Source organism: Rattus norvegicus, chromosome 6 (genome assembly GCF_021556685.1).
Source record: "Rattus norvegicus strain SHRSP/BbbUtx chromosome 6, alternate assembly SHRSP_T2T, whole genome shotgun sequence".
NCBI classification, from domain to species: Eukaryota; Metazoa; Chordata; class Mammalia; order Rodentia; family Muridae; genus Rattus; species Rattus norvegicus.
Genome location: NC_141539.1, coordinates 62,817,575 through 62,838,780, shown reverse-complemented (window position 1 = coordinate 62,838,780; position 21,206 = coordinate 62,817,575). Strand labels below are relative to the sequence as shown.

At 39.2% G+C, this 21,206-nt stretch overlaps 1 long non-coding RNA gene and 2 pseudogenes across 1 annotated transcript; 1 reads left to right on the top strand and 2 right to left on the bottom strand.

The window, feature by feature from the left end:
* Positions 1-1,314: 1,314 nt before the first annotated feature.
* LOC148005208 (uncharacterized) lies at positions 1,315-20,557 on the bottom strand. The gene is made up of 4 exons (XR_015623466.1): positions 20,266-20,557; positions 10,100-10,139; positions 2,024-2,134; positions 1,315-1,610 (listed from the first exon to the last, which is right to left on the bottom strand). It is a non-coding gene; the product is annotated as an uncharacterized LOC148005208 (long non-coding RNA).
* LOC120093443 (U2 spliceosomal RNA) lies at positions 5,330-5,505 on the top strand (annotated as a pseudogene).
* Positions 20,558-20,565: 8 nt separating the features above from the next.
* On the bottom strand, positions 20,566-20,689 carry LOC120093451 (small nucleolar RNA SNORA17; annotated as a pseudogene).
* Between the last annotated feature and the right edge of the window lie 517 nt (positions 20,690-21,206).

The following is a 21,206-nucleotide window of genomic DNA, read 5'->3' as shown; positions in this document are numbered from 1 at the left end:
ATTTTTTCATTCATTCATTCATTCATTCATTCATTCATTCATTCATTCATGAACTTTACATTCTGATCACAGCCTCCTCTTCTTTCATCTTCCCTCCACAGCCGCTTCTCCCATTCTCTCCTTCCATTTACCTCGGAAAAGTGAGCGACCCCCCTTGGGTACCAACTTACTCCTGCACCACAAATCATTGTAGAAATAGGCACGTCCTCTCCCACTGAGGCCAGACAAGGCAGCTCAGTAAGGGGAACTGGATCCACAGGCAGGCAACGGAGTCAGGGTAAGCCCCCACTCCAGTTGTTGGAGGAATTGCATGATGATGAAACTTCACATCTGCTACATATGTGGGCAGTGGAATAGGAGGGGGTGTGGCCTTAGCCCTTGTATGCTCTTTGGTTGGTGGTTCAGTCTCTGGGAGCTCCCAAAAGTCCTGACTAGTTGACGCTGTTAGTCTTCTTGTGGCGTCTGTATCTCCTCTGGGTTCCTCAATCCTTTCCCCTACTCTTCCATAAGAATTCCTGCGCTCGGTGGAGTGTTTAGCTGTGAGTCTCTGTGTCTGTTTCTATCAGCTGCTGGGTGGAGTCTCCCAGAGGACAGTGATGCTAGGCTCTATCTCTGAGTAAAACAGAGTATCATAAATAGTGTCAGGGATTGGTTCTTGCCCACAGGATAGATCTCAAACTGAGCCAATCATTGGTTGATCATTCCCTCAGTCTCTGCCCCATCTTTGTTCCTGAGTTTCCTGTTGGCAGGAAAAAATTCGGGTCAAAGTTTGGTGGGTGGGTTGGACTCCTTATCCCTCCACTGGGAGAACTGCCTGACTACAGGATGTGGCCATTACAGGATCCATATCCTCCACTGTTAGAGGAGTCTCACAACCTCCCTGGAACCTCTCCAAACCCAGGTCTCTGCTATGTCCTAGAGATCCCATACTCCATTTTCTATCTACTCTCCTAGCCCTCTCTCCCCAGCTCTCCCTACACCTGATGCCTTCTCATTCCTTCCCCAACTCTGCACTATCCCACCTAGACATCCTCCCTCCAACCATGACTATTTTATTTCCCCTTCTCAGTGAGATTCAAGCATCCTCCCTTGGGCCCTTCTTGCTATTTAGCTTCTTTGTGCTTGTGGATTGCAGCGTGGGTATCCTGTAATCTATGGCTAATACTGTAGATTATCACTTATCATTGAGTACATACCATGCATGTCCTTTTTGGTCTGGATTACCTTACTCAGGATGATATTTTCTAGTTATAATCCATTTGCCTAAAAATTTCATGATGTCCTTGTTTTTAATAGCTAAGTAGTATTCCATTGTTTAAATGAACCACATTTTCTTTATTCATTCTTCAGGTAAGAATTCTGGGTTCTTTGCAGCTTCTGGCTATTATAAATAAAGCTGCTATGAACATAGTGGAGCACGTGTCCTTGTTATATGTTGAAACATCTTTTGGGTATATGCCCAGGAGTGGTATAGCTAGGTCCTCAGGAAGTGCTGTATCCAAGTTTTTGAGGAACTTCCAGACTGATTTCCAGAATGGTTGTACGAGCTTTCAATCCCATCAACAATGGAGGAGTGTTCCTCTTTCTGCAACATGTACTAGTGTCTGATGCTAACAGGAAAGACATACAAAAAGTGAGAAAAAGAGAAACCATTACCAAAAAATCTTAATTAAGGGAGATTCTACAACAAAAAATATTGTTTCTTTCAAAGCATTTCTCTTTTTGTGTTATCTATCTATCTATCTATCTATCTATCTATCTATCTATCTATGTATTCATTTTATATCCTGATTACTGCTCCCTCCTCCTCGTTCCCCCTTCATACAGTCCATTCCCCCATATTCCCTCATCTTCACCTCTGAGATGGGAAAGCCCCCCGAGACCCAATACATCAAGTATCTGCAGAACTGGGTACATCCTCTTCCACTGAGGCCTGACAAGGCAGCTCAGTTAGGGAAACAAGATTCCACAGGCAGGCAAAAGATTTAGGGGCAGCCATTACTCCAGTTGCTGAAGAACCTACATGAAGACAGAGCTGCTACAGGTATGCAGGGGGTGGGCTAGGTTCAGCCTGGATGCGCTTTGGTTGGTGGTTCAGTCACTGGGAGCATCCAAGTGTCCAGATTAGTTGACTCTGTTGAATCAAAGCATTTATTAACTGAAGAGAAGTTAGTAAAAACATTCCATGAATTGAAATTACTACCTCTAGCATGTAATCTCAATAAATGACAGTCTGAGAAAAAGGGCATATGTATAAAAATCAAAAGCATAATTGCTGTTGGGGTCCAGGCGTTGACTCACAAACAAGAACACTGATGATCTTAGTCAGACAGGGATAGTTTATTGCACATTCACCCCAGGACTGAGAGATCAGGGACCCAGTCCAAACTTGCGAACTGAACTGTGATCATATAGGCCTGAGATCTACAAACATCTGCGCCATGTAATTCATTAGGGGATTTCCTCAGGAACATGTTTTGTTGTACATTTATCCTGCTTCCATTCATTGGGAGCACCGTACATTGGGGTATTCAACTGTGGCAGAGGACTTGCCTTCCCTAACATTCATGCATTAACTTGCTAACCAGGATGTCAGTTACCCACGTACATGTCTCTTTCTGTCAAATAGGATGTCAGTTTCCAGGGAGGTCTTGGGATCTTAAACTACACACAACCAGTACTCAAAATGCATGTTTTATTCTATATAGGTGCAGGAGTCTCTCTTATGTTGGGGTCCATCCCAGCAGCAAATTATAAAAGCAAATGGCATAAAATCTCATACACATGTGCAGGAACTACAGCTGGGTGGTTGGTTCAGGTCCAAGTTTATTGTGGCTAAGTATACAGGGCAGTTCTAACTGACTTCTGCTGTTACTGGTTTTCAAGAGCACAGAATATGTAATCAACTTGAGCATGAGAAATTTCCTTAGTAATAACACATGAGAAAGGTTTCTTATAACATTAGCAACAGCACAAAATGCCAATCTAGACAGGTAACAAACAGTTACCTAGGCTCTAACACTTTACCTAGACCCTAACAGGTGCCAAGATACTAAACACATACTGGTGCTAAAAATCCTCAATATGAAATTATTTTTTGTGACTCTAGGAGAATTGTCTTAGTTAAGGTTTTACTGCTATGAACAGATACCATGACCAAAGCAACCCTTATAAGAAAAACATTTAATTGGGGCTGGCTTACAGGTTCAGAGGTTCAGTCCATTGTCATCAAGGTATGAACATGGCAGCATCCAGGCAGGCATGGTGCAGGAGAAGCTGAGAATTCTACATCTTCATCTGAAGGCTAGTGGAAGACTGTCTTTCAGGCAGCTAGGATGAGTCTTATGGTCCACACCCACAGTGACATACCTACTCAAACAGGGCCACACCTTCTAATTGTGCCACTCCCTGGGCCCAGCATGTACAAACCATCACAAGAATGAAATAAAGAGAAAGTTAAGAATTAGGCAAATGACCACTCTGGAAATCAGTCTGGAGGTTCCTCAGAAAATTGGACATTTCACTACCTGAGGACCCAGCTATACCTCTCCTGGGCATATATACCCAAAAGATGCTCCAACATACAACAAAAACACATGCTCCACTATGTTCATAGCAGCCTTATTTATAATAGCCAGAAGCTGGAAAGAACCCAGATGCCCTTTAACTGAAGAATGGATTTAAAAAATGTGGTATATTTACACAATGGAGTACTACTCAGATATCAAAACAATGACTTTATGAAATTCATAGGCAAATGGAATGAATTAGAAAATATCATCCTGAGTGAGGTAACCCAATCACAGAAAAACACACTTGGTATGCACTCATTGATAAGTGGATATTAGCCAAAAAGCTTGAATTACCCAAGATGCAATCCACAGACCACAAGAAGCTCAAGAAGAAGGATGACCAAAATGCAGATGCTCCCACTCCTTCTTAAAAGGGGAAAATATCCAGAGGAGGGGATATGGAAGCAAAGTTTAGAGCAGCGACTCAAGGAATGGTCATTCAGAGCCTGCCCCACATGGACAAACAGCCCATATATATACAAGCACCAAAACTAGATAATATTGATGAAGCTAAGAAGTGCATGCTGACATGAGCCTGATACAGTTGTCTCCTGAGAGGCACAGTCAGAGCATGTCAGATACAGAGGTGAATGCTAGCAGCAAACCATTGAACTGAGAACAGGGTCCCAGTTGGAGGAATTACAGAAAGGATTGAAGGAGAAGGGGCTTACAAACCCATAAGAACAATACCAACCAACCAGAGATCCCAGGGACTAAATCACTACCCATGGACAGACACATGGCTTCAGCTGCATATGTAGCAGAGAATGGCCTTGTTGGGCACCAGTGAAAGGAGAAGCCATTGGTCCTGCCAGAGCTGGACCCTGCCCCCCAAATGTCAGGGTAGCGGGAAGTGGGGGTGGTTGGGGAGGGGATACACCCTTATAGAAAAAGAGTAGAGGCAAGGGATAGGGGACTTATGGCCGGGAAACCAGAAAAGGTAATAACATTTGAAATGTCAATAAAAAAAAATCCAATAATAGACATTCTAAGTAAACATATAGTAATTATTGCAAAATATATCTATTTTAGCCTGAATACAACCTTGTAAACTTTTAAGATATAACAATCAAATCAGATCAACATACAAAATAATCTAAACAAGAAAAAACAAAGACAATACATGTAAAAGATGAGACAACTGCAGCAAATATGAATGATACTATTCCAAAAGTTTCCTTCCATAGTCACATGAACTTGCAACATAATCTTTTCTTGAGAACTAAAGTTAAAAATTTCTACTTCTTTGGAAGACAAAGTCACAGCCCTATGAGGAATATGTTCCTTTCTATATGAACAAATAAGCAGTGAAAGTTCAATAACTATCTTTGAACAATATAAAATCAAAATTAACAAAATAACAGACACTTCCAGCCTTATCCTAAATAAATTTTCTTGGAAAAGATTCAGTTCCCAACCCCGCATCTTGCCTGTACACTCAGGTTATAGGACCCTTATTTTGCCATTCTTCCTCATTCTCTAATATCTAAGGACCAGAAAAATCTCAGAAGCCTATATTTTGCCTTCACCCACGAGCCACATTCTGATCACTGTCAGTGTAGATTAGTGCCTGACACATGACACGCTTGCAGAAATATACAAATTTTACCATGAGTCTCATAGGAATACAAAATGAGGAAAGAAGAAGAGAGGAGGAGAGGAGGAGAGGAAAGGGGAGGGAAGGGGAAGAAATAAGAAGGGTGAAGAGAGAAGAGAAAAAAGAAAAATAATAATGTCTTTTCAAAAACTTTCATGTCACCACATCTCAGCCTTTTGGCCAAGATCAAGCGTAGTATCTGTTCTTATCAGTGTTCTATCTGATGCCTCCTCTATCCCAGGACAATATATTAAATGGACTTGGAATAGGAGCTTGCTCTGTCCACTCCACGCATCGCCCTGGTATTGCAGTACGTCCTGGAATGGTGCACTACAACTGGGAAATAAAAAAAGTTTTACATCTGGGTTTTCTCAAATATTTTCTGTCAGCAGCATTGTGTTCTAGCAATATGGCTCTAAAAACTTGTTATGGTCTATAACATGATTAGGAAGGGGAGAAAAGTACAAAACCCTTCATCTATAGTTTAAAAAATAAGAAACTAAACCCTATAAAGTGTTAATGAATGATTTTATAAGTCTGTAAGGTTTGTTTTCATCATTATATAGTTATCTAATGAGAAAATGTATTGATATATTTGGCAGATTCTTAAAACTCAAAGATATAATTCTAACTGCTGTATTGTAGAAGAGATCTATAGTTCATGAACTATAATCATTTGTAAAGTTAAGCAATGACCTAAAATTAGGAGATTTAAAAACTCCCTCATAGTGAGTGTTTGACAGTGTGAGAACATGTGGTATAATGAGGCTTTGTGAAAGGCTTTGCAAATCAACAGGAGAATGCAGGGTATCTGATCACAGCTTGATGATGTACTTTTGCAACACATAGTTGGAGAAAGAGCAGAGCAGAGCTCCTGGGTCTACTCTGGAGCCTGAGTGGGTGGAACCAAGTCCACCATTACCACCAACTGAGACACCACATGGGGCATACAGCTTACCTTGCCTGCACCCCAGTTTCCCAACATTAAAATGTGAATAATGCATAATAGTTACCTAGTGATACTCTTAGGAGGATTATTGAGGTTTGAAATGGTACAGGATGTGAACTAATTGCTCTATAAATGTTAAGTACTATCATTACTTAGAAGCCTTTGACAAACATGCCAGTCATGTATTTTGTACTAACTTTCTTGTGGAAAGAAATGTACTGTACTCTTAATTGTGTTAAGAAATACTGGGTGCATACTGTGTATGAGGGTGTGGCCATAGGTAGGTTTCCCATGTTCTAGTAGATATCTCAACTCCTATACATTTTAGCAGCACTAATTCCACAGAGAATATTATTGAAGAAGAAAACAAGAAAGAAAAGGAGGAAAAACAGGGGGAGGAGAAGGAGAAAGAGAAGGATAAGGAGGAAGAAGAGGACAGGAGAAAAAATTAAGTTGTAAGGGGAACTTTGGAATGAATATGTAAGTAAGTATGAATAAGAAAGTAAGGGAGTTAAAATGATCATATTTCATAGGATACATTGTAAAATCTCAATAATAAAAGTATAAATATTGAATTCCAGAACTGTTTTGGGTGTTTTTCTTCTGAATCTCAGGAGTCTACATGGGTCTGTGGCTTCTAGATGCCAGGAAACAAAAGTAAGCCCCTTCTGCTTTGAAGTATAAAGTACTCAGTCATACCATAATAAAAATAATTGCATTCTTATTTCAGAGATCTTAGAGAAAGCTAAATGGAAAAACAATAATGTTCTGGCTACACTTAAAACTATTCTTTATACTTAAAAGCAAAAGAAAATATAAGTACAAGAGAGGGGCAGTCAGCAATCTTCCTCAGCAAGATTTGACTTCTTTTGTTTAAGAAAAAAATTTCTTTGTATATGCATTTAATAAATTAGAAGAAAAAGACTTGGGCTATATAAATATTCATACAACTTCATCACTGATATACGTTTCTCAGGACAATAGAAACCATGTTATTGTATGAGAAATAATGTATAAGATAGTACATCCTCATTAAATTCCCATAGACTCATCACAGTTTATAGCTACCATGAGTCTCATGTAAGCATTCACAGTGAATGACTTTATAATATGTTTAGTTCATACAGGCCATCAGCATTGACAGCATATAACCTAATAACTTCTAGAAAAGTCAGTTTATACACTCTAGTAGGTGACTGGAAGTGATAATATTAAAAATTTTTGCTTTAAAATTTTGCTAATTACCATGCCAGGGATCATATCTATTCTCCTGATTAGCATGTTTATGATGAGAAAATGCAACTATTTATCCAAAATAAGACAACCAGTAACAGAGACACCCAAAAACTGAACTCTGAGGCCTGGCTCTGGACATCATATGTTTGTGAAGATAGCAGGGCTTAGGTGAACTTCCTGTTAATTTGAACAGGGATTTGCCTTGAATTTCCTTTAAATCATTTATAGAATAAGAATAAATTCTTCTAGCCTTGACAATTTTCCCACAAGTTATGTAAAAGATCCTTTCAAAAACAACAGTGCTGACCTGGGAATGCAGGGTTAACCAAAAGGAAGTCTGTTATGTATTTAGAAGTCTTGTGGACATAATTAAACTAGAGCTTCCCTTTGTTTTCATAATGATTTCTGCAAAAATCAATCCAGCGAGTGAGGAAAGTGTGGGAGGAAACATTTCCTAGACATGATTTAACTTTACTAATGCCTAGCGTCAGTACTGTAGTGTTCTGAGAAATGCATTATTACAATTACTGAGCCAGTATCAAAATCTTCACTTTAGTACTGTAGTAGCTAATGTCTGTTTGAGTGCTTGCTTCACACTATGCAGGAAAGTAAATGTGTTGTTGCACTGAATTACAATCAGGGCCTAAGACAGACATTAGTAACACACTCTTTCTAAAGTTAGGGAATGAAGCCAGAGATGACAAGGCACAAGTCACACAACTAGTCAATGAAAATGCTAGACCTTGCATCCCTCCTATAGGTCTCTCATTAGACTTAAGACTGATTGTCATTCTGTCAAATTGTCTCCATGGTATTTTCTCATCTTCAGAAAAGCTCTCAGTGAATTAATCCTTCCCTTCCTGATTGAGCTGCTGGAGAGACATACAGTGAGTTAGGAAATAGAGTTTGAGGCAGGTTAGTAGTAACACACTCATACCTAGACTTTATGTCTTTTTGTTCCTTGTTATTTTAGCATGTGTTAGTCCTCTCGGATGACAGTAGCCAAACGTTTACATTGTATTACTCATCCCCAGTCTCTGCTTTGATTTAGCTGGTGAGCTGTTCCATCTCAGAGCCCCCAGCTAATTTGTTGACCTTAGCAGTGAAATTCAAGTAGAAAGAAAAGGCAACCACAAGTGTTTATCCACCTGCCAAGAACTTGTCTCTTCTTTTTGGTTCTAACTCCTCTCAGACCCAACATTTCCCCATGGACCTTCTGTTTGTCTTGCTTCAGTGAATATTCACATTGAGAATTCCAACACTCTGAGTGTTTTGCTTTGCTAGATTTTGAAAACTTAGCATGCTCTTGTCATTAAAGAATGACTATTTTATGTTCTTTCCCATTTCATTATAGTTATAATTGCCTTTTATCTTCATTTATAAATATTTAAAATTATTTTATAAAGTTTTCCATGGTTATAGCACATTGAATTTATTCAAAATTATATTTTTATTCAAAAGTCAGGCAAATAAAAGTCTCAATTTTAAAAATGTATTATCAGTCATGACTGGGAATGCCTCCCTAGAGTTGTCTTAATATCACTCCAACTTACCTCAAACTTATATTTCCAATCTTCAGTTTCATCCACTTGACTTAGTGACATAGTCACAGATTCTTCAAAAAGATCAGTAATTACCAGAACGTTCCCTGAATCCATACCTGAGTCACAATCCATCTACATTCAGCAATGTTAAAGGTTTTTTAGCAAAAAATACCAAAACAAAACAAAACAAACAAAACAAAAATCCCTCTGTAAGTCCCTGTTGCTAGAAACACTATGCGCTTCAGAAATGGGGCTTGTAAACCCATGAGCTGGAACTTACAAATTTCTCTACCCTGAGGACTAACTTTCATGATATTAGAAGGCATCATACAAATTCCCAAAGGATGAAGGGAACCAACAATCCTACCCAGCTATGGTGCCTATGAATAGTATCAACAACCAGCATGTAGTCACAATGACCTTATGAGTCCAGCAGTGGCACACATACCTTGGTAGTAACCAATAACTCTCTCATTAGAAATAAGACTTGTTCAACAAGAGTGATATAATACCTAGTACTAATATAGCTAACTACTCTGTGTTCATGAAATCATGGTTATTGCAAGTAATTTACTAAGCCAACAACAGATGGAAACCATGACAGAAAACCATAACCAATCAAAGTGCCCTTGTGAAGCCCTATCCTAATGAATGCATTTATCTACAAAATAGTCCTGCATCTCAAGGCTCAGGGAACATTACAGAAGAGGTGGCAGAAAGCTTCTAAGAACCAGAGGATCAGGGAGTTTGCTGTGAAATTATGTCTTCTAATAACATCAGAAATAGACTCATAAAGTCATCATCATGACTGTCAAAACATGATCTGAACGAGCACGACACCAGCTAACATGACAAACTGGATTGAGAAAATCCTGAGCTCTGAAAACTACGTAAGAACTTTATGTAACTGACTAAAGCTGGTAGTGAAAGGGGTGGTTCTCCCTGGAAGAGCCCACCAACTGGTTACCCGGTGTCAAACTCTAGGCACTGAAAACATACATGCATTATATGGACTGAACAGATAATATTTCAGAATATTTACATGTATACAAATACATATATGCACATAATAATAGGTAATGAAAATTTCATGAATCTGAAGAACAGGGAGGGGTGTATGGGACAGTTTAGAAGAATAGGGAAGTAACAAAGTTGTAATTAAATTATAATCTCAAAAATAAACAAGAATGAAAAAGAATACCTCTGTGTTTGGCATAAAATATATGCACTGCTGAAAAAACCTAAAAAGAAAACCAATTATAATTATAATTCATTCAGAGATGATTGACAATATTAACATTTTAGTATATTTTCACATTTTTATTATGAAATTTATGAGATGTTAATGGACGAATCTTACAAAGGTTAATCTTGTGCTGAGTGTTATTATCTTTCATGATGCATCCATGATTTGATGCAAATTTTATGCCTCTACAGATTTAAAAAATAATGAGAAACTTATGAAAAAACCATGTATGTACTTGTGTATATAGTGATACACATACGCAGGTTGTTGTATAGACAAATAATGTGTATGTATGCCTATATGTGTGTGCATAAATATAACAAATTATTTTAACTTTAAATATTGGACTTTTTCTAAATTCCAAATCAAAAGTCTTCATTCCTTAAGTACTTACATGATACCTTATTATATAAATATGTCATAGGTTTTGAAGACACTAGTCACTCCACTAGGTGGAGTTTACAGTGTTTCTTCTTTACTTCAGAAATAACAACGTGTAAAACATCATTTTGCACTATTTTAGTACATATATTTCCATGTGAAATATAATCTACTTGGATAAACTCTGACAAGATTTGCTATAACTTTTGCATTTTTGTTTTAAAAACTGAGCTTACATCTCCATTAGCAGTATAGAAGATAGTTACTTTGCTCACATTAGAGAGAATATTAGAAAAGAAGATAATATTCAAGGTAACTGAAAGCAATAATGTGCTTTAAAATTTTTTTCTAGGTAACATCAAATGTAAACTTCTGACTTTGTATTTATTGATCCATGTGTGTTTTGCTCTGTGTCCCTTAACACACTGCCATTCATTTGCCCGAATATATTTTTTTAATTTTTGTAATTTTTTAAACTAATTTTTAAAAATTTTTATTAGATATATTTGTTTACTTACATTTCAAATGTTATTCCCCTTCCCGGTTTTCCTGTCCGTAAGCCCCCATCCCCTCCCGTCTCCTCCCCCATATGGGTATTCACCCCATACATCCCCCTTAGTGCTCCCCCATATTCCCTTGCACTGAGGGTCCAACCTTGGTAGGACCAAGGGCTTCCCCTTCCACTGGTGCCCCAACAAGGCTATTCTCTGCTACATATGCAGTTGGAGCCCTGGGTCAGTCCATGTGTTGTCTTTCGGTAGTGGTTTGTCCCTAGAAGCTCTGGTTGGTTGGCATTGTTTTTTTTTATGGGGTTGCAGGCTCCTTCAACTCTTTCAATACTACCTCTAACTCCCCCCAAGGGGGTCCTGTTCTCAGTTCAGTGTTTTGCTGCTAGCATTGACCTCTGTATTGGACGTGCTCCGGATATGTTTCTTAGGAGAAATCTATATTCATTCCCTTTCAGCATGCATTTTTTTAGCTTCATCAATCTTATCTAGTTTTGGTGGCTGTATATATATGGGCTGTATGTCCATGAGGGATAGGCTCAGATGGCCAATTCTTCAGTCTCTGCTCCAAACTTTGCCTCCATATCCCCTCCTATGAATATTTTTGTTTCCTCTTTTAAGAAGGAGTGAAGTATTCACACTTTGGTCATCCTTCTTTTTGAGCTTCATGTGGTCTGTGGATTGTATCTTGGGTAATTTGAGCTTTTGGGATAATATCCATGTATTTGTGAGTGCATACCATGTGTGCTTTTCTGTGATAGGGTTACCTCACTCAGGATGATATTTTCTATTTCCATCCATTTGCCTATGAATTTCATGAAGTAATTGTTTTAGATAGCTGAGTAGTACTTCATTGTGTAGATTTACCTCATTTTCTGTATCCATTTCAACGGCATCTGGGTTCTTTCCAGCTTCTGGCTATTATAAATAAGACTGCTATGAACATAGTGTAGCATGTGTCTTTGTTGTATGTTGGAGAATCTTTTTAGTATAAATATGCTCAGGAAAGATACAGTTGTGTCTTCAGGTAGTGCAATGTCTAATTTTCTGAGGAACCTCCAGCTTGATTTCTAGAGTGGTTGTACCAGTTTGTAATCCCACCAACAATGAAAGAGTGTTCCTCTTTCTCCACATCCATTCCAGCAGCTGTTGTCACTTGAGTTTTTATCTTAGACATTCTGACTAGTTTGAGGTAGAATCTCAGGGTTGTTTTGATTTGCATGTCCCTGATGACTAAGGATGTTGAACATTTCTTTAGGTGCTTCTAGCAATTTGATATTCCTTGGTTGATAATTCTTTGTTTTGCTCTGTAGCCCATTTTTAACAGGGTTATTTGGCTCTCTTGAGTCTAATTTATTTAGTTCTTTGTATATTTTGGATATTAGCCCTCTCTCAAATAAAGGATTGTTAAAGATCTTTTCCCAATCTATTGGTTGCCATTTTGTCCTATTGACAGTGTTCTTGCCTTACAGAAGATCAGTTTGTCAATTCTTGATCTTAGAGCATATGCCACTGGTATTCTGTTCAAGAAAGTTTCCCTAGTGCCCATGTATTCAAGACTCTTGCCCCCTTTCTCTTCTTTCAGTTTTAGTGTATCTGGTTTTATGTGGAAGTCCTTGATTTACTTAGAATTGATATTTGAACAGGGCAATAAGAATGGATCAATTTGCATTCTTCTACATGCTGACCTCCAGTTGAACCAGCACCATTTGTTGAAAATGCTGTCTTTTTCCCACTGATGGTTTTATCTCCTTTGTCAAAGATCAAGTGCCCATAGGTGTGTGGGTTCATTTCTGGGTCTTCAATTCTATTCCATTGATCTACCTGCCTGTCTCTGTACCAATACCATACACTTTTTATCACTATTGCTCTGTAGTACTGCTTGAGGTCAGGTATGGTGATTCCCCCAGAAGTCCTTTTATTGTTGAGGATAGTTTTAGCTATCCTGTGTTTTTTGTTATACCAAATGAATTTTCAAACTGCTCTTTCTAACTCTATGAAGAATTGAGTTGGAATTTTGATGGGGATTGCATTGAATCTGTGTAGATTGCTTTCAGCAAGATGGCCATTTTTTTCTACATTTATCGTACCAATCCATGAGCATGGGAGATCTTTCCATCTTATTCAATTTCTTTCTTCAGAGACTTGAAGTTTTTGTCATATAGATCTTTCATTTGCTTGGTTAGAATCACACCAAGGTATTTTATATTATTTGTAATAGTTACAAACAAAGCATTCTTAAGGATAGGTTCTGTGCCTAATAGAAGATGGCCAACAGAAACAAACTCAATGGCATCTTGGAGGTCTTTTGTTCATAATGTCATCAGGGCATATTTTAATCCTATAGGTTAATTACACATATTTTATGGTTTCTGGGTATGCAAGCATACATATCTCCATGTCTATGTGTATTTCTTTTGCCTTTTCTTGTTTGATTTGATTTGGGTTGTTTTTGTTTGGGTTGAGGTTTCTTTTTCTTTTTGTTTTTGGTGTTTTGGGTTTTTTTTTTTTGCCTATACTGATTTTTTTAAATTGTATTTTTGTAGTTTTGTGGGTGCCAGCTTTCTCCCTCAGGGTGTTCAGACAATGCTGCACACCAGGCTGGAAGTGTGAGTCAGAGCCCAGAGCAGGTGAGGTCTGCAGGATCCAGGAATGTTAAAATGTGTGTGGGTGGGCGCGGGGCGGTCAGAGTGATGGAGCATCTCAGAGGATTTTGGTGTTACAGCTGTTTGACATGGCACTCAAGGAAATGGCTGTCTTAGATATTCTTCAATGAATCAGCTTGTGTACAAACACCTTATTTAGGGTAAACAAGGGTTATATATGAACTTTGGAGAGCAGCAAAGAGTTTGCAGGGTGAATATTATCATTGGCTGGAGTTTAAAGTACTGTGAATGTCGCATTTGCATGGAGAGGCAGCCAGGAATCCCACATACTTGCTAGGCAGCCTCTTACATTTAAAGAGGAAGTAGAGGTTGTAGTTTGCAAAGAACTACTCAACCTTCTCCAGGTAGAAGGTATGGGGTCAGGCTCTGCAAGTAAGGTCAGAGAGAGAGGAGGAAGCCCTGCTAGAAAAAGAAGCTCTCCATTTTGTGTCAAGCCTAGAGAACATTGTAGGCTGCAACCTGCAATAAAAAGGTTTTTCTACATATTTAATTTATTTCTAATGTAGCTGTTTGTTTTCTAAGGAGGGAACAAAAGATACTGAACAGTAGAGGAGGTGGGAGGAACTAGGAGGGGAAAGGATAGGGGAACCTATAATCGGAATATATTCTATGAAAAACTAATCTATTTTCAAGAAAAAGTAAAAGAAAAATACCTTGCTACTCTTATTGGTTTCAGAATATGCTAACTGAAGTCTTGATGTGTCTAGGATTTGGAAAATGAAACTGAGATCTGTATGACTTGATTTTCTTTTCCAAATTCAACTCCATAGTCCATGAAAGCTCAAGTTTCCCATAATCATCACAGCTCAGTCTCTTTCATCTGCAAGAGATTTTTTTTTAAATCTATCCCATCTACTCAACTAGTTCGACCAGAGAACTACTAAGCCTGATAAACAACTTCAGCAAAGTGGTTGGGTATAAAATTAACTCAAACAAATCAGTAGCCTTCCTCTATTCAAAGGACAAGTAGGCTGAGAAAGAAATTAGGAGAATGACACCCTTCACAATAGTCACAGATAACATAAAATACCTCAGTGTGACTCTAACCAAGCAACTGAAGGATCTATATGACAAGAACATCAAGTCTCTGAAGAAAGAAATTGAAGATCTCAGAAGATGGAAAGACCTTCCATGCTCATGGATTGGCAGGATTAAGATGGCAAAAATGGCCAGTTTGCCAAAAGCAATCTACAGATTCAATGTATTCCCCATTAAAATTCCATCTCACGTCTTCATAGAGTTAGAAGGAGCAATTTGAAAATTCAGTTGGAATAAAAAAATCATAGGATAGCAAAAACTATCCTCAATAATAAAAGGACTTCTGGGGGAATCACCATACCTGACCTCAAGCAGTATTACAGAGCAATAGTGATAAAAAGTGTATGGTATTGGTACAGAGACAGGCAGATAGACCAGTGGAATAGAATTGAAGACCCAGAAATGAACCCACACACCTATGGGCACTTGATCTTTAACAAAGGAGATAAAACCATCCAGTGGAATAAAGACAGCATTTTCAACAAATGGTGCTGGTTCAACTGGAGGTCAGCATGTAGAAGAATGCAAATTGATCCATTCTTATTGCCCTGTACAAATATCAATTCTAAGTAAATCAAGGACCTCCACATAAAACCAGATACACTAAAACTAAAAGAAGAGAAAGGGGGCAAGAGTCTTGAATACATGGGCACTAGGGAAACTTTCTTGAACAGAATACCAGTGGCATATGCTCTAAGATCAAGAATTGACAAATTTGGCTTCATAAAACTGTTAAGCTTCTGTAAGGCAAGAACACTGTCAATAGGACAAAATGGCAACAAATAGATTGGTAAAAGATCTTTATCAATCCTATATCTGATAGAGGGCTAATATCCAAAATATACAAAGAACTAAATAAATTAGACTTCAGAGAGCCAAATAACTATTAAAAATGGGCCACAGAGCAAAAGAAAGAATTATCAACCGAGGAATATCAAATTGCCAAGAAGCACCTAAAGAAATGTTCAAAATCTTTAGTCATCAGGGACATGCAAATCAAAACAACCCTGAGATTCTACCTCAAACTAGTCAAAATGTCTAAGACAAAAAAACTCAGGTGACAGCAGATGCTGGCGAGAATGTAGAGAAAGAGAACATTCCTTAATTGTTGGTGGTATTCAAGCTGGAAATCAGTCTGGTGGTTCCTCAGAATATTGGACATAGTACTACCTGAGGACCCAGCTATACCACTCCTGGTCATATACCCAAAAGATGCTCTAACATACACCAAAGACACATGCTCCACTATGTTCATAGCAGCCTTATTTATAATTGTCAGAAGCTGGAAAGAACCCAGATGCCTTTCAACAGAGGAATGGATAAGAAATTGTGGTATATCTACACAATGGAGTACTACTCAGCTATTAAAAACAATGATTTCATGAAATTCTTAAGCAAATGAACAGAATTAGAAAATGTCATCCTGAGTGAGGTTACCCAATCACAAAAAGACACACATGGTAAGCACTCACTGATAAGCAGATATTAGCCAAGGTACACAAATTCACAAACCACATGAAACTCAAGAAGACAAAAGACCAAAGTGTGGATGCTTCAGACCTTCTTAGAAGGGGGAACAAAAATATTCACAGGAGGATATATGGAGACAAATTACGGAGCAGAGACTAAAAGGCTATCCAAAGACTGCTCCACATGGAGATGCATGCTATATACAACCACAAAACTGAGACAATATTGTTGATGCTAAGAAATGCATGCTGACAGGAGCCTGTCTCCTGCAAGGTTCTACCAGAGCCTTACAAATACAGAGACAGATGCTCGCAGCCAGCCGTTGATCTGAGAACAGAATCCCCAATGGAGGAGTTGGAAAAAGGACTGAAATAGCTGAAGGGGTGTGCAACCCCATAATTAGAACACAATATAAGCCAACCAGACCCCCAAGAACTCCCAGGGACTAAACTATCATCCCAAGAGAACACAGGGATGAACCTATGACTCCATCCACATATGCAGCAGAGGATGTCCTTATTGGGAATCAATGGGAGGCGAGGCCCTTGATCCTGTGAAGGCTTGATGCCCCAATGTAGAGGAATGTCAGGGAGGGGATATGGTAGGGAGTAGGTGGGTGTGTGAGGGAGTAGCCTCATAGAATCAGGGGGGTGGTGGTGGGTGATAGCAGGTTTCTGGAGGGGAAACCAGGAAATTGGATAACATTTAAAATGTAAATAAAAATGCTTGTTTTCCATTTGAGATTCTTTTAAAGATCATATTTTCTATTGTTATTATTTGCAAGTATAGTAAAGAGACTGGGTTAAGGATAGGGACATGAGTTCATATCTCCTTTCAGCTCTAGGATCTCATTTATTGCAGATTTGTGTAGGGCTTGTGTATGCTGTTTCAGTCTCTGTGAGTTCATATGTGTATTTGATCCTATTAATTTAGAGGGTCTTGCTTTCTTGGTATCTCTATACCCTCTCACTTTTACACTCTCCTCTCTTGCAGGGTTCCCTGATTCCTGAGTTGAGAAATATGAGGGAGGGTGCTGTGTGTTCCAAGGTCTCTTACTCTCCATCTTTTGTCTAGCTGTGAGTCTCTGTATTTGTTCCAATCTACTGAAGGAGAAAGCTGTTTTGATGATGGCTCAGCAAAACACTAAAAATACTAATCTATGAGTATAGCAGAATGTCAACTTTATTGCTAACTTTCTTTAGCAGAATAGTAATACCCAAGTCCTTGGCCTATATACTTTCAGGTTTTTGGCCACCTATAAAGCACTGGATGAGCATTCCATCTTGTGGAATGGGGTTTACCTCATATCATAGTGGTTGGTTATGTCCACAGGGTTTGTACCATTGTTGCATCAGTGTATTCTTCAGGCATGTTACTTTGTAGATCGAAGGGTCTCTAGCTGGGTTGGTAACATGGAGACTAGTTTGTAGTGGTGAAGACACTAAGTAGGCACCTGCTTAATTTCTCTTTTTTTAGTGAGTTATGTAGATGTCTTAGAAATAGTGCTGTCATATTGTGGAGAGTAATGAATAAGTTTGTCAATATCCTAAGTTGTTTGGGGTTCTCATGGGACCTATTTGGCCAACAACTCAATTAGATACAACATATTTCCACTACTGGAAGCTTCACTTGGCAATCAGATTTCTAGCTCTGTCTCCTCTGTTATTTTCTGATTCCATGTAGATTGCCTTCATATATGCATATATTGTCTGTAGCTTCTACCCTGTTAGGTTTTCCATATGAATCCTTAAAAGGTTCTTAGTTTCAACTGTCACTAAACATCTTCAATCATGTACTTTGTCTTTCACCCCCTTCTCTGATCTTCCCATTATGGTCACCCCTCATTCATTCATATCTACCTATTCTCTTTACCCTTCCTATTGAGAGATACCCTTCCCCTCTAGTCTCTTACTATCTGACTAATCTCTGTGGCTATATAGATTGTAGCATGTTTATTAATGACTTAACAGCTAGCATCCTCATATAAGCAAATAGAAACCGTGCTTGTCTTTCTGGGTCTGACTTAATTCACTCAGGATGATTTTTTTTCTAGTTCAATCTATTTGTATGCAATTTTCATGACTTCATTTTTAAGTTACTGAATAATAGTCCACTTTTTTTTAACAGTCCACTTTTTAAATGTAGCACATTTTCTTTGTCCATTTATCTGCTGACAGACATCTAAGTTGTTTCCAATTCATGGCTGTTATGAATAGAGCATCAATGAACATGGTTGATCAAGATCTTCTGTATAGTAGGGTGAAGCATCTTTTGAGTTTATGCCCAAGAGCTGGAACTTGAGGTAGAATGATCCCCAGCTTACTGAAGAACGACTATATTGATTTCACAGTAGCTTTGTAAGTCTGTAGTTCCATCAGCAATGAATGAATGTTCCCCTTCTCCTGGATTTCCTACTCTTACCCCATTGGGGCTAGCTTACTGGCAAGAATTGATTAGGGAAATTAGTGAATACATATGAACATGAAGACATTAGTTCAGGAACAAGGAACTCATCTGTGCAGACGCCAAAACCTCAAGCAGTTAGAAAACAGAAAAGGTTGGTCAAGCGTCAATAAGATCTTGTGCCAACAAATACATATTCTTATTATGGTCATGGTTGTGGAGGACAGAAATAAAATACTGTTGATGTAGACTCAGATAAAAATGTGTAGTAAGTGTTTAAGTCACAGTGTGCTAACCACAACGATCATAGAGATGTGCTTAATTATGAGCCCATAAGGTTAAATATCTGCCTGGGGAAAATAAAGCATATGTAAAAAAAATTAAATAAAAAACTGCAGAGAGTTATAGTCTGTTTTTTCCTTAGAACATGTTTGAAGAAATAAAACTGAAACAGTATGCTTAATGACTTTGAAGTGAAATAAATACAGAAAGGCCTGAGCTATTCGGAGTCATCCCCTGTATAACAAGCTTATGGTCATCTCCTTCATCACTCTGACTGACACCACATCTATGCTGTTGGAGTCTTTGAAACTCACTGGAGCTGGACTCCAGCACTCACTCCCCTCCCATCAGGGTCTCCTCTACTGAGTTGCCTAGGTGAGTTACAGGGCCTGCTCTCCTTAGTGCTGGAGAAGGTGAGGATCCCGGCACTATCTCTTGTCCTGATAGTTACATCAAGACTAGTTTTCCTACATGCATGCCCTCGGGACGGCTCACCCATGCCCTCACCACAGAGTCAGCTCTATTCTGATACCCAGGTGAAATGCAGGGTCTACTATTCCAAGTGCTGTAAGTAGTAAGCTCTGTGTGTGTGTGTGTGTGTGTGTGTGTGTGTGTGTGTGTGTGTGTGTGTGTGTGTTTGTGTGTTTGTGTGTGTTGGGGGTCGGGGGGTGTCTCCTGCTCTTGTGACCCTTGGGCAAGGTCTTTTACCTGCCACAGGTGGTGAAGGGGAAGAGGGACAGGATATTTTGCCCTCATCCATGCCACTGAATGAGAGACTAGTGGCCGGTACATCTCTCCTGTGGTGCTCATATCTGGGACAACCGGCCTACTTTTCAGAGTACTGCAGCTTAATAGGGATGGGATCAGCTCTCCTAGTCTGTCCCCAGGGCCAGCTCTCCCAAGAGTCCTTGGTGAGGGGTAAGACCAATTCAGCAGCACAGCTGCTGAGATATCGTGTCCCTGGGACAGCAGTCCAAACCAGGGTCATCTGCCTAGCCTTTGGTGGTAACTGACCTCTGCTGCTGTGGGTCCACAGACCCAGACATGGCCCTCAGTGGCAGAGTGGGCCAGGACTCCACCATGGACCTACGTGGCATCCCTGGCTACTCACATCAGTCTTGTTCCTCACTTCCACTTGAGCCTCTGTTTCTGCCTCTTTTCATTGTGCCTGCACGATTTTTCTGTTTCTTTCTCTTTTCCATTTCTCCAACACTTACTTGCTCCTCTTAGTGGTGCCTGGGGCCTCTGAGTTTCTGGGGAACTGTTTCAGGAGTAGTCTCAGAAGTGAAATGCACCACTTGTGCATTACAGCACTGAACAGGGATCATATTGGGCATGGTCTGCCCTTCACCTCCACCATCACCATCTTTCCCACCTGTGTTATTGCAGGACTCGTAGTCATCTCAGGATAGCTCCCTGTCTGGACACCCTGGTGCTGGTCTGGTGGTCCTCTCAGGCTCATTCTTCACTGGGCCTGTCGACTGGCCCACACAAGGGTGCCTGTCTTGGGCTCACTCTATCCCTGGATCCCAGAGCCATAATGGGTTCTTCTAGTCTCCCTGGGAGCCCATCTGGGTCTGGGTGGCACCAGACTGGTTGTCATCTCAGTCTATCTCCCAACCTAGGACCAGTGCCCCTGACTGGTGGTTGTCTCGGGCTCACTTCCTTTTTAGAGAATGTTAGGCTGCTAATAATTCAGATGCTTACAGATTAGAACACTGAGTGTGACATAGCCTCTCTGTCACCTAATGATATACATGTGACATAGAAGCCACACCTGTAATACCTCTAGGGGCAGCAAGATGAAATCTTAAAGTAATTTTGATTAGCATTTCTCTGATGGATAAGCATGTTGAACAGTTCTTTAAGTGCTTCTTAACAATTTGAATTTCCTCTTCTGAAAATTCTGTTTAAATCTATATTCTAGTTTTTAATTGGGTTACTTATTCTCTTAATGTCCATTTTTTGAGTTCTTCATATATTTTGGATATTAGCTCCTTATTAGATGTACAGTTGGCAAACATCTTTCCCCATTCTGTAGCCTGCCACTGAGTTAATGATCGTGTCCTTTATAGTACAGAATTTTCAGTTTCATGAGGCCCTACTTAGTAAGTGGTAATCTTTGTGCATGTGCTATCAGTGTTCTGTTCAGAATGTGTTTTTCTGTGGCAATAACCTAAAAAACTATTTTATCTCTTCTATCAGGTGCAGTTTATCTGGTTTTATGTCGAGACCCTTGATCCATTTGGAGTTGAGTTTTGTGCAGGGTCATAAGTTTGGATTTATTTCACTCTTACTTTCAGCCATTCAATTTGA